This window comes from Rutidosis leptorrhynchoides, chromosome 2 (genome assembly GCF_046630445.1).
Source record: "Rutidosis leptorrhynchoides isolate AG116_Rl617_1_P2 chromosome 2, CSIRO_AGI_Rlap_v1, whole genome shotgun sequence".
Taxonomy (NCBI): Eukaryota; Viridiplantae; Streptophyta; class Magnoliopsida; order Asterales; family Asteraceae; genus Rutidosis; species Rutidosis leptorrhynchoides.
In genome coordinates, this window is record NC_092334.1 from 696,796,647 (window position 1) to 696,810,252 (window position 13,606).

Consider the following 13,606-nt stretch of genomic DNA (forward strand, 5'->3'; position numbering starts at 1 on the left):
CTGAAATCTTGTGATCCACTTTTATATAAAGATTATGCGAAACACTAAAACTATGAACTCACCAACCTTTGTGTTGACACTTGTTAGCATGTTTATTCTCAGGTTCCTAGAAGTCTTCCGCTGTTTACTTATATGTTAGACAAGCTATGTGCATGGAGTCTTACATGGCATATTTATCAAGGAAACGTTGCATTCACCAAATCATCACCATGTATCTTATTTTGACTGCATTGTCAATGGAAGTACTATTGTAAACTTATTTACGGTGATTGTCTATATGTAGAAATCATCAGATGTCGAAAACCTTTGATTTAAATATTCATTTATGGTGTGCCTTTTCAAAAGAATGCAATGTTTACAAAACGTATCATATAGAGGTCAAATACCTCGCAATGAAATCGATGAATGACGTGTTCGTCCATATGGATTTGGAGCGATCGTCACATTTTTTCACAGCTCCAACAAGTCAACTTCGACTTTTCAGTCAGACTAACCTTATTATAACCTTGAGATATACACCATCGTTACCGGGGAACTTTTTACATTCCACCACAGTATCAGCAGATGTACCAACAACTTCGTTACCCTTTGACTTTAGCCTCTCCAAAAAGTCATTATAGTTATTCGTTGAAACCCCATCGTTTACTCATCTGCATCTTGTAACGAGAATTGCCATACGAATCAGCGGGAATTAGCAATCAGTACTTTGAAATCTCACAGCATGTCTATGCCAACAGTTATATGTGTATATATAACGTCTATCCCCTGGACATACATACTTTGAATGTGAAGTTTCTGAAAAACACCCTAAACTGCGAACTAGTTCTCAAAAAGCTGAATGAAGCAGCAGATACTATAGACAACTGTAATAGTCAAAAGTTTGATGATAAAGGATAGTGTACTGGCAAGCTCAGAAAAAGAGAAGTTTTGGAACTAGAAAATGGATTGAGCAAAGTATGAAAGAGGCTGTGGAAAAATCACAAGGACGAAACCTACATTCAAAGAATCTAAATGATTCAGTATCTGCTGAAGTCATTAACAAATATCTTGCTCCTAATCATAAACCCCTGCGGACAATATTCTTCATCATCCTCTGATATAAGAAATCCTAAGATATCATCATATCTTTCATTATAAATATCCTCCATATTTCTGAAGATATTTTCATAATTATTCTTATCTGAAATCATTTACCTCCTCGCGCTATCTGTATTACATCATAAAAGAAACTATTTTAGTTTCTAAATTCTGAAACCCTCAAGTTTAAAATAAGAATGATTTTGAAGTAGTGTTGGGAACTGAAGCACGAGTTAGTATAATATAATAACACTTGATCAACGTGATTATATTACAGTAAGTCATGCTGAGTTTCTAAATAGAACGTGATGATTCACAGATCATAACATCATCATGTGCCATGTTATACGACTCTTGTATTCTATTTAACCTCTAAATATCAAGAAAATATTTCTTGATGATTCGGCTTTTTCCGAGGTATTTTGGTAATTTGACAAGTCAAGATCGTGCCATTACAATTTCCTTCCTAGAACATTAACAATGTTCATTCCGAAATTCATATCTGCGAATTCTGGACCATTACAAGCGGTGCTTAATCGCAAAAAGAAGAAACGAAAGGACAAAACTCTGAAATAGAAATTGGAGTATAAATCGCTGCAAATAAAAGAGAGCATTAACTGTGGATGAAAATGATTATAGAAGACAGAAGCAGAGACTTTGAAATATAAGGGAAGATATAAAGTCCAACGACAAACCAGAAATTATAAACCATATATATCGATGCATATGGCAATATAAAGGCACGGGAGAACTAAAAACACTATAAAACCAAGTATATAGTAGAAGTAAATAGATTCTTCTTACGGTAGATGAAAAAGAAGAATGACCGATATGAAGGTTAGGAATATATCAAGAAGCAGAACTGGATGGAGCATATTGATGAATGCTTTAAAGTATGAGTTAGAAATAATGGAAGGTGTGAGTTAAAAGGAAACGAAGGAGGTGGATTTATAGTAAAATATCCGACAGAGAAATCAAAACAGATGATCGCATTTAAAGCAGATCATAATTCCCTTGATTATCGAAGAATCAAATCCTATTACGAAGATTTTCTCCAAATCTCTTAAACTTGGAAATCAATCCTATCTACATCAAAAGATATGACGAATCTATACCTACTCATTTCACTCTTTTGGTAATAGCTTCACACGTACTCTTCACAAAATCAAATGGTTTTATCCATATTACTCAATGATGATAAAACCCTAATCTTCAGCTTATATGCGTCATGAAAACATACTTATTGTCAGCCATGACCATCTCAATCAAATTTCAGGACGAAATTTCTTTAACGGGTAGGTACTGTGACAACCCGGAAATTTCCGACCAAATTTAAATTTTAATCTTTATATATTCCTGACACGATAAGCAAAGTTTGTAAGTTGAATCTCAAGAATTTTAAACTGTGTTCATATATTCATTTAACCTCGACCAAATTCCAATGATTCACGAACTATTATATGAACGGATATGATTATATAAGTATATGTGTATATATATTATAACTTGAAATGTTAACAAGGTATTTAAATGAATAAAACTTTATATGAACATATTTATTTAATATAGTTATCGATGGAATTATATGATAATATCAAATGATTGATTTATCAGATACATTGAATTATGATTACGAGTCTCTGTTGAGAGGTCCACTTTGATTTAGGAAATCTGTTATTGTTAACGGTATTTGGAATATTTAGTAAAGTGATTTATAAGTAAGAACAAATGTGTCAATTGACGAACGTTAGACAAAAGTTAGTGGAGAATTGAATTTCTTAATATTCAACTGATCTATTTTCAAATATGAGAAAACGATTTCAAAAATTGAATTATTATAATCTATTACGTTATAAGGATAAATTTGATTTGATAGAATTAGAAGAATTTAAGCTTTATAAATATATATATATATATATATATATATATATATATATATATATATATATATATATATATATAGCATTTTAAGAACGTAAACGTAATACGACATAGTAAATTATGTTATTTAAATGATTATATATAATAATCTTTGAAAATATGATTATTTTGGAAAAACTAAAAATCTTATTATTAGATAAATATTTCGAACATATATAATATGTATAAATTTATAATACCAAATGAAAATATATATATATATATATATATATATATATATATATATATATATATATATATATATATATATATATATATATATATATATATTAATTTACTCATAAAACGTTTCAATTTAAAATAATACAATTTGGTAAACTTTAAGACGTTGATTTATAGAAGCAAATGACCAAAACACTCGAATGATTAGATTACACTTTGGGTGGGATAGTTTTTCATTAAATTAATTATTATTATTTATAAAGGTACTCGTCACAAAACGTAAAGGATTAGTTTTCTAAGCGTACGAAACGTCGTTTGAAAAACCGAAACTAGGACATGAGTCGAGTGACAACGTCCATGTCATTTGAGTAAAAATTACATTTTTACCATGAACGTAAATATAATATAATATAAAAATAATTATATAAATTAAATAATATATATATTAAATATTAATTTAAGTATAGCAGCCCATGTGTTTAACAGGGAGGGGGTTAGGTGGTTACATTGCATATATATGGACGTACCTATTTTTGATTCATTTTATTTACTAACTCTCTAATCTCTCGTATTATATATATATTTATAATAATAATAATAATAATATTATTATTATTATTATTATTATTATTATTAAGATTATTAATATTAAATTTATTATTATTAGTATTATTTTGGAGTGTTATTATTAGTATATACATAAAATACTATGACGAGGTCATGAGTGCATTAATTTCAAAACGAATTTTATGAGCGGGGTGAAGCTAAGGAAATTATGGGTTATAGTTATGGAGGTGATGGGAAATATTCGAGGGTATGCTCGTGAGGTCAAACTAGTGTTTATTATCTCCGTTACATCTACGTACTTTCCTGCAATATTGAATCTCAATATTGATACGTGAGCACTCATAACTTAACTTTTATATATTAATAGTGTATCCCTGACTAGTGCTCGAGTATATAGGATTATGCATGCTTGTATTTTTGATATTGTCGTTAGATAGGTTATGATGAATCCTGAATTAGTTACATATGCGGTTGAGATAAGGTATAAGATATACATGTCGATGGAAAGCTAGCGAAAAATTAAGAACTTTTCATTTAGATATCGAATGATTTCAATGAACGAATTAGAAGTTATAGTCAATTGAATTTTTATATTATTATTAAAAATGATTATTATTATCGTCATTATTATCATCGTTATAGTTTTATCTAATTATCATTATTATTATTATTATTATTATTATTATTATTATTATTATTATTATTATTATTATTATTATTATTATTATTATTATTATTATTATTATTATTATTATTATTATTATCATTATCAATAAAAGGTATTATCATTAAAAATTGTTATTTTTATTATTATTACTATCGTTATTATCATTAAAGTTATAATTAAGTATTATCATTACTATTATCATAATATTTATTATCATTAGTATTATTATAATTAAAAACTAATATTAGTAACACCTAATTATTATGATTACTATTATTATCATTAACATGAACGCGCTATAAAAGATGATTAAAAGCTATTAAACGAATCGATTAGGAAATAATGAGTATGAGTATCATGATGAAATTTAAATATTGTAAGATATTGATTTAGATAAAATTATCGCTCTTAGTATTTTTATCATTACTATTATTAAATGTATCGTTAGTATTAAAACTATCATTTTAACAAAAATTATCATTTTAAATGAAATGTCATTGTTATTATAAAATATCATTATTATTATCATTTTAAATAAAATTATTATTTTAAAGTTAATATTAAAAAGTATCGTAAATATTAAAATTATCATAATTAGAATTATCATCTTATCATAATATCATTTTTAGTAAATATAAATATTGATATTTTTATTAATAGAAATAATAATTATTATTATTACAAAATAATACAACTTTTACTTATTATTATTAAAAATGTTATTTTTATCAAATAAATATGTAATACATATAATATAATTACCTTAACCTATCATAATATTTTATGAACTTTATTACTTAAGATATATAAAAGTATATTTTTGTATAAAATTTTATTTATTAATAAATGAATTATATTATTTACTCTAATAAATCTTTTAAATATATTTAATAAATATAAAACGATGATATTTAAACTATATAATAATCATGTATAAATTTTGGAAATCATTTTTGGGTCAAATTGACTTTTGTTGACTTTTGCATATTAGTCTCGAGCATTAGGATTGTGGTACACTATGACTTGACCTAATTTGTTAGACAAATATTGACCAACATATAAATATATCTACTTAATTTAGGTTCGTGAATCCGAGGCTAACCCTACACTTGTTCAATGCCGTCATATGTATTTTTACTACAAAATACAGTATTGTGAGTTTCATTTGCCTTTTTTACCCTTTATATTTTTGGGCTGAGAATACATGCGAAATTTTTATAAATCTTTTACGAAATAGACACAAGTAATTGAAACTACATTATATGGGTGAATGATCGAAGCCAAATATGCCCCTTTTGCTTGGTAACCTAAGAATTAGTAAACCGATCTGCTAATTGACGCGAATCCTAACGATAGATCTATTGGGCCTAACAAACCCCATCCAAAGTACCGGATGCTTTAGTACTTCTAATTCTTTTTTATCATGTCCGAAGGATTTCCCGGAATGATAGGGGATATTCTTATATGCATCTTGTTAATGTCGGTTACTAGGTGTTCACCATATGAATGATTTTTTTGTCTCTATGCATGGGTCGTATATTATGAGAACTGGAAATGAAATTCTTGTGGTCTATTAAAATGATGAAAATGATCGTTTATGATAAACTAATGAACTCACTAACCTTTTAGTTGACACTTTAAAGCATGTTTATTCTCAGGTATTAAAGAAATCTTCTGCTGTGCATTTGCTCATTTTAAAGATATTACTTGGAGTCTTTCATGGCATATTTCGAAGAACGTTGCATTCGTGTCATTGAGTTCATCAAAGATTATTATTAAGTCAATTTATAGTTGGATAGTGGATATTATGAAATGGTATGCATGCCTGTCAATTTTCGATGTAAAGAAAGTTTGTATTTTAAAAATGAATGCAATGTTGGTAAAATGTATCATATAGAGGTCAAATACCTCGCGATATAATCAACTACTGTGAATCGTTTATAATGTATATGAACGGGTCCTTTCATCAACAATCCATGTATTGCAGCGAGTATTGTAGGTGACCTGCACATTAAAATAAGGAGATTAGTTAGAAAGGGCCACCCATGCCCGAATGGCAGTGGGTTTCCCATCAACGCCAACCACTGGCAATTCCACCCATTGTCCCTTAGATCCAGAATGACCTTCATAATTTTGGACACCTTTAACTTAACTTTTACGTTTCCAAACAGCATTTTTCGGTAATGGTTTACGGTAATAGTCGTTTGTTTGAAAAACCTTAGTTCCATTTGATGGAACAGAAGTAGAGTTAAACACATGTGAAGATGATCTGCTGTTGAAAGCACGTTTAGGACTAAGATCAACTTTCCTATGTGGTGTCTGTCTAATGGGTTTACAATTCATAGCCCTGTGTCCCAACATCCCACAATTGAAACAGTTAACATTTTCAAAATCATTAGCATTAAACAATTGACGCCTAGTAGATGAAAACTGTCTCCTCGGTGGTGTAGCCTGTTGCCTAGTTGGAGGAGGTGACGAGATTTGTTGTTTAACAGTCTGTCGACGATTAGGCGGAACATATTTCGTCACGCTTCCAGAATTGGAACTCTTACCTTTTGGTGGATGTTCAGCTTTAGGATCAACAATCTGAGAATTCAAAGTACTACTATCCTTAACAAACTTAATAGGAGTGAGCTGAGTGCTTTTCTTCCTAGTTTGTTTCGGTTTACTAACACTCATTTTCTGAGTCTTCTGACTCTCACTCTTATTTGCCTCATTCTTTGGATTCTTCAAAATAGTAATGGGCTTAGTCACAAATACAAAAGATTTCCCGTCTTTTTTGGTGTCGACATCAGTGTCGGACTCCGTCTCATAAACAACATCTAAGGGTTTCTTTCTCTCATCATTCTCACTTTTACTCTTAATAGGATTTTTCTCAGACTTACCATACTTCGGTTCTACAACTGGATCTTTACTCTTCTCAACAGGCTTATTAACAAACTCTCCCAAAAGCGATGGTACAACCTGATTATAGCCTATACCTTGGTTTTTAGGATGTTTCAAAGTTTGTGTCACGTATGAAATTCTCTGCCAATTATCAATCCTAGCCTTTTCTGATTCATACTTTAACCTGTATGAATCTTTTTCTGCCTTAAATGCTTCTATCTGGCTCAAATACAGGTGAATCACTTTCTCATCATCTACAATAGTTGATTTTAAATGACCTACCTGATTCTCTAAGGATTTAATAACATCAACATACTCTTTCTGCTTATTAAGGTAGTAGAGAGCATCATCATAATTCTTCCTATTTGTCTGATTTTCTAGACTCAAATTCTTAAGTTCAAGTCTAAGTTTCGGACAAGTTTCACATGTAGCAGGTATCTCATTAAGCTTAGAAACTACACATTCAAGTCTAGCTATTTCCTTTTCAAGGTCAACACATTATAAACAAAAAGAATCTGAATCATTACATACCTTGTCATTGCTGGATGTGTTAGCCATGAACGCGTAATATTTTCTACCGACCTTCGAATCTGCATCTGATTCTGACTCTGACTCTGAACTTGTATTGTCCGAATAATCAGCATCATAACCTCCTTTGCCCTCAACTTTAGTAGGACTATCCGAACTCTTCACCGTGACTATCTTCTCATCAGTACCTTCAACATCACCCTTGATCAAGTGTGCAAGCTCTTTTCTAAACCAGGTACCCGTATGACAACTCATTCCTGAGGATTCATCATCATCGGAGGAATCGATAGTGAATTCAAGATCAGACAAGTCCTTAACTTTGCGGAACTTATCATACAACTTATCACTTATTCTCTTCCTAAGACACATCTTCATTACCGCTTCTACCCTTTTCATTCTAGCGTCACATTTGTATACGTAGCATGTGCAAGCGGGATCATCTTTACCTATACAACCAACATTTCTTATGATAACCCTCTCTTCTTCTATCTCAGCTTCACTCTTACCAACAAAAACCACGTTAGCTTTCTCAGTATCAACAGAGATCGACCAATCACACACCTCATCATTATAGGTAGTAGTCAAAGCTTTAGATTGACCACTAGAAGTTGCTTCCTTGTTCACTGCTAGACCAGTATGTCCAGGAGTCACCTCAATTGTAGAAGTGTGAAACAGATTGTGAAAACTAGGCTTTGGAGGTCGTGTACATGTTCTCTTGAAATTACCAAGCTCATCACAATTATGGCATCTCACTTTGGACATATCAAAACCAAACTTTGTATTGCGGTTCAAACTCAATGTACTCTGACCTGTCCTCTTCAAATACTTTCTAGCACGTCTCACAACACTGCCCATAGCATACAAGATGTCCATTCTCTCAATTTCATCTTCATCAATTTGATCATAGTCTTCATTCTCCAGATGACCATTAATTATCTGCCCACTGATCATGTCATTGTAAGAGTTAGCCACGATCGTTGCTAAAGCCATATCTTCCTGAATCAACTCTAGAGACCTCTTCTTGATGTTTTCTGTCTTTATCACCGGTGACTGAGTCTGTTGAATAGTGCATGACTCAATCAGTTTAGCAGTTAAGTTATGTGCTTGAGACTTAGCATTGAAATACCCAGACTCTGACTGTGGTGCTGAGGTCTGTGCCGCCTTGGTTGAGATGAAAGCTATTTGAAGAGGAGCATGACCTCCTGAAGACGACCCAATAATGGATGAACCAGCTACTGTACCAAGTCTCTTCCTTTTTACCTTAGCCTGAATATCCTTTTCCATCAACTTAGAGGTAAAAGCCATCAAGGTTAACGTACGACCTGATGCAATGTACCTGTTCTGAATCTTTTCAATTTCATTGTCCCATTTCTCAGGAAGACCATCTTTCATAACTCTGACAGCTTTATCATTAGATATATCTATTCCATAATCTGCCATTTCAGCAACCAGTAGGCGGTATCTCTCTAAGGTTTGCCCAAGAGTCTCGGAGGGAAGAGCCGCAAACACTCACCATTCATCTTTCAAAACCTTACCCTTAGTGGCACGATAAGTGGCTGTACCCTCAGTGGCTGATTGAAGAGCAAGCCAATGGGTATGCGAGGTCTTGTTCCTGTTTTTAAACTGTGAGAAGATCTCCTTAGATAGTGCCTGCGTGAGCTGTGCATAACACTTACACTCCAAATTATACTATTCACGTTCATCAGGATTAAATTGTGATGTTTCCTTTGGTTCACGGTCTGCACCATTTGGCCATACATATTCAGTCTCAATAAACTCCCAAAGTCTAGAGTCGATACCATTCAAATATATCATAAATCGGGCCTTCCAGTCCAAAAAGTCCTTTAGATTATCAAGCTTGGGAACCTTGTTGGAAGTTCCAGTCTCATTCTCGGAAAGAATTAATTTATGAAGTCCAGGTGAAATCACTAAAGCACTGTATTCATTAGCCAATTATTCATTAGTGTCCGACATTTTAATTAATTATGTGAGAATTAACTAAAATTAAATTTCTGATTAAATAGACACACGGTCGACTGTCCTAGACACACGGTCGAGTGTAAGGGTCACATGGTCGACTGTCTGACAAAAATTAGGCAGCACTTCGTCACAAACTTGAACTTTGGTATTACTACTCACACGGCCGACTGTCTCACTCACATGGTCGATTGTATTACACACACGGTCGAGTGTATAACGACCCGTCCTAATCCATCTGAACGAAGTCCATATCGATTATAAACGATTCACATTAGTTGATTACATCGCGAGGTACTTGACCTCTATATGATACATTTTACAAACATTGCATTCGTTTTTAAAAGACAAACTTTCTTTTCATTAAAAGTTGACAGCATGCATACCATTTCATAATACATCCAACTATAATTGATTTAATAATGATCTTGATGAACTCGATGACTCGAATGCAACGTCATTTGAAATATATCATGAATGACTCCAAGTAATGTCTCTAATGTGAGCTAATGCACAGCGGAAGATTTCTTTCATACCTGAGAATAAACATGCTTTCAAGTGTCAACCAAAAGGTTGGTGAGTTCATTAGTTTATCGTAAAATAATAAAATTCATCATTTTGATAGACCACAAGATTTAAATCCTGCATGGTACAAATGGGACCGAATCCTATACCCACCTGTAATGTACATACGATATCTTTTAAATACAGTACACTTTCTCGTGTACGAAATCATCTTTCATAAATCTAAGTAACCGTACACATATCTCGTGCACAAAAATAACATACACATAACCTGTGTATAAAATCATTCTCTCGATACATAACATTCACTTTTCATTGCTTTCATAGCTTGGCTTGGTAACCTACCTTAACATATAATGCGCATAATAATATCCCCAAAACAGAACATCTCGTCTGTATAATAATCATATAAACTGCGAAGTACTAAACACCACGCCCACTAGCCCTTCCGTCTAGTGAACATTCTGGATGGGGGTGTTAAACCCGGTAGCTACCTTTAGGATTCGCGTCAATTAGGCGTGCACTAATTCTCAAAATTAGTGATGTTCCCTAATTCTTAGGTTACCAAGCAATAATAATCAGGGGAAAAATATTCATATCAATTGTGGCAATTATCACGTCCACATAATTCAATAGTGGCAATTATCACGTCCACATAATTCATTCAAGGAATATTTTGCTTGTGTCTATCTCGTCAAACATTTATAAAAGCATTTCATGTATTTGCAGTTCAAAATGTATTTCAAAAGCATTTAATAAAGCAATTGTAAAAACAGCGCATGTATTCTCAGTCCCAAAAATGTAAAGAGTAAAAGGGAGCAAATGAACTCATCAAATATATTTTGTAGTAAAAATACATATGACTATATTGAACAATGTAGGGTTGGCCTCGAATTCACGAACCTATATCATTTGTATATATATTAAAACGTATATTGGAAATCACATAGTTTCATTTATTAGTTACATAATATTTATTTATATATGTAGTTATTTAGAATTCATTCTAATCTTCATCAAAACATATTCTTTATTTATATATATCATATCTTAACTTATATGTTATATATATTTATTTCATATATATATCATTACAATAATTAATATCTATACTTTTACTTATATTAATATTTATATATCTTTAGATACACATTTAGCATTATATTTAAAAATCAACATTGTATAAGTATTTCAAATGTTAGCATGTTTGATATGTTATTATATGAGATATTGTTTTACTTATAGTATCCGTAATAAGCATCTTTTACAAAACAAATATTTATTTGTTTTTAATAAAACTAGTTTTTATAATCATAAGTTACTAATAATAACAACTTTATTAATAATGAAAATATTAATAATTTTATCAATGATGATACTTAGTTTAATAATAGTAATAATAATAATATTAATGTTTACAAAACTGATGCTAGTACCAATATTAATGAAAATAATAATAATTTGTACTATTTTTATAATAATAACAACAATAATAATAATAATAGTAATAATAACAATCCTATTATGTTAATATCAATAATCACCCTGCTTAATACTATTAAAGACCATAATATTAGTAATAATATCAATCATACTTGTAATTATATTCAAGATAATAATAATAAATGATACTAATACTTTTATTAGTAACAATTATAATAGCAATGATAATAACAATAATAATAATAATAATAATAATAATAATAATAATAATAATAATAATAATAATAATAATAATAATAATAATAATAATAATAATAATAATAATAATAATAATAATAATAATAATAATAATATAAATGAAACTACCTCATAAATAAAAGTTCCAAAAAAAAACTGCTCACACCCGGGCTTGAACCCATGACCCCTCGTTTATACCAAACACCCCATAACCATTCTGCTGCTTTTGTTTTTCTGATTTTATAACTAACCTATCTGTATATCTACCTATATGTTTATCCTTCTTCTTCTTCATGTTTCCATCGACCAAATATCCATTTACTAATCAAACAATCATCTGTTATTTAGTTGGATTAGAAAACGATTTGTAATTGGGAAGTAAGTTATCAGACTTAACAAAACAAAAGCAAAAGAAAAAAAAATAAAAGAAAAATGTTGCTGTTCGGTCCGCAAAAAAAATAAAAAAATAAACTCATATTATGATTATGAATTCTAGATCTTATTAGACTAAACTTATAACATGAAATAGATTTAAAATTGTTCTTAAAAACTATAGGAACCCTCAATTTGACTTAAATCATAACAGGAAGTTTGAATTCGACTGAAGAACATTGTTTGACTTTTTCAATTTAAAACTTTAACTTGCAAATTAGGATTTGATAAGAGGAATTGGATTCTGAAATTTTACAAGTAGATTGAAAAGACAATTCCTAATAACTCTGCAATATTACATTTTGTAATTTCGTTCAAAATCATAGTTTTGAAAAAATGGATTTAAAACAGAGATGTCGCTGCAGGTAAATAAATAATTAAATAAATAAATCTGTTTACTCTTTGATTTTCAGGAAGCAGAGTTATTGTGTAGTCACGGTTGATTTTCGAAAATCAAGGGATTTAGAGAAAATCTTCATAATAAGATTTGGTTCTTCGATAATTAAGAAAATAGGATCTTCTTTGGTTAAATACAATAATCTGTTTTGATTGCTCTGTCGGATATTTCCACTATAAATGACCTCTTTCGTTCCATTATTTCCACAACCCTCATCTATTATACTTCAATTCATATTTTCAGAACATTTGTCAAATTATCAGAAGTCGCTGAAAAAGATAGAACTATTACTAAAAATATGTTCTTGATATGTTTAGAGATTAGGTACAATGTAAGATTCGTGTAACATGGTACATGATGACGTTAAAATCTGTGAATCATCACGTTCCATTAGAAACTCAGCATGACTTACTGTAATATAATCACGTTGATCAAGTGTCATTATATTATACTAACTCATGCTTCAGTTCCCAACATTACTTCAATAACATTCATATTTTAAGCTCGAAAGTTTACAGAATATAGAAACTAACAGTTTCTATATGATGTAACACTGATAGCACGAAGAGATTAATGATTTCAGATAAGAATAGTTATGAAAATATCTTCAAAAATATATCTTCATAAATATGGAGGATATTTATAATGAAAGATACGATGATATCTTGGAATTTCTAATATCGAAGGATGGTGAAGAAAATTTATCCGCAAGAGTTTGGAGTCAAAAGCATGGTATTCGCTAAAGATTTCATCAGAAACAGAATCAT